Genomic DNA, 2354 nt, shown 5'->3' on the forward strand with positions numbered 1-2354 from the left:
AGCGAGAGAAAAACATATATCTTCTTGCTATACACTTATAATTATGCAATATACATACATTTTAATTCGATTCAACTGTATGCAAAGCAAATTTTATAAAAATATTGCAGCAAAATAGGCAGCAAATTATACAATTGTGCATTATACATTCGCAGTGAAATAGGATAGCGAATTATACAATTGCAGCGAAATAGGCCAGCGAATTATACAATTTAGGCCAGCGAATTATACAATTGTATATGTATAGCGAATTATACAGTTTTATGTGTTGCTATGGAGCACAATTATACAAACTTTGCTATAGCATACAAATATGAATTTTTTATTTGCTATATGTGAAAGTTGCCTAAGCAAAATCCCATATTGCAAGGGCATTACTAACTTTGACCGTAAATTCCAATTCATGGTTGCTAAAATCTATACATCACTTGCATTATATTATGTACCACTTGAGTGTAACATTTCAATCCCACAAAAACTTTTCCTTCTTTCACTTTTCAAGTGCTTATCCCGTTTGATTCAAGATTTAAATTTTATGATTCTTTGTAGTGGCTATATGCGATAATAATTAGGTTTATAAAGAATATTCAAAAAAATTCTCTATATATAGAGGACAATTTTCACATATAGCAAACATAAAATTCATATTTGTATGTTATAGCAAAGTTTGTATAATTGCACTTTATAGCAAATATATATATGTATAATTCGCTATACATATACAATTGAAGCGAATTGTATAAAACGAAGTATATAAAACGAGAAAGAGAAAGAGACTTGGGCAGAGAATTGTATAAGATGAAGTGTATAAAACGAAGTGTATAAAACGAATTGTATAATTATAAGTGTATAGAACGATTATATACAATTTGAATTTGTATAAAACGAGAAAGGGCGAAAGGCAAAAGAGACTTGGGCAGTGAATATACAATTGAATTGAATTGTATAAAACGAGAAAAAGAGAAATTATATACAATTTGAATTTGTATAAAACGAGAAAGAGAGAAAGACAAGAGAGACTTGGGCAGGGAAGTTCTTTTATTGTATAATTATAAGTGTATAAGACGGAGATATATGTATTTGTATGTGTATATACAATTTTCTCTCGCTTTATAGAATTAGAAACACAATTTATAAAATTCTATTGTATAAAGCGAGAGAGGCGAGCGAAGGAAGCGAACGAGAGAGGGAGAGTGGGGAGCGAGAATATGAGGGAGAGAGGAACTGACAAACAGTTTGCTATGACACAAATAAATCAAATGGTAGCTACTATATTTATTTCATATCATTAGTTTGTCATTCTATAAAATTATCCCATATATAAATTCTGAGTTTGACAAATACTATTAGAAAACATGAAACTTACTACGATTTTATCGATAATTTATAGTTAATATGTTGCTAAAAAAACTCCTAGCTAATTAAGTCTTTTGCTAATTAAATTTTCTTATTTTACGCTAATTCGTATAAATAAGATTAGTATAAATTTTTTATTATTTAACTTTGAGATTTTGTCCGCCACTTATTCCTTATTTTTCTTTAGTGGAAAATTAGTAGAATCACATTAACCCATAACTAAAATGGTGGATCTTCCCTTCGATAATTTAAATACTTCACGTGGATACTTTCTTAATTAAGAATGTTATTAAGAAAAATAGATTTTTAAGAATTAAGAATTAATATTTTAAAAACTTTACGTGAAATATTTTTTTGCAAATATATAAGACATATGAACCTTAGTGTCACTTTTTCTCCCTTTATTACATGATAGAGCATGCCACAGAACCATATACTACATTTTATATGCTCAAAAAATGTAATGATATTTGACAAGTCTTTCAAATTACTCTGAGCAGTTAAGCATGTTATAGTAAGGTATAAGCCATATATATGTATATATTTATTAGATCTATGGTGCGGTTCATCAAAATAATTATTGGTAATTATATATACCATGCTTATTTTATGTATAACTAGTGTATATTTTTTTGTATATATAATTAGCAGTTGTAATTTTTTCTACGAGTGGTCAAATGCGCAGCTTTTTTATATCTTGCGGCTTGGTTGATGAAATATGAGTCCGGAATTAAAAGGGTAACAAAAATTTTTGAAAATTTCAAAAAGGCAATTAAATATTTATGAAAATCAAAAGACAACAAATTTTAATGACGTTTAAATTAGGATTTCGACAAGGCGCAAAAATTCATGTGCCTTACAAGGCTATGTCAACTTTTAGCTAGCCTTACAAGGCACATCTACCCAACCCCATACAAAAATTAAATATATTTTTGAAAATATTTTGAATTTTAAAAATTTTCATTTTTATGCCACACTTACCCCCCCCCCCCCCCCCC

Source organism: Solanum pennellii, chromosome 6, assembly GCF_001406875.1.
Source record: "Solanum pennellii chromosome 6, SPENNV200".
Taxonomy (NCBI): Eukaryota; Viridiplantae; Streptophyta; class Magnoliopsida; order Solanales; family Solanaceae; genus Solanum; species Solanum pennellii.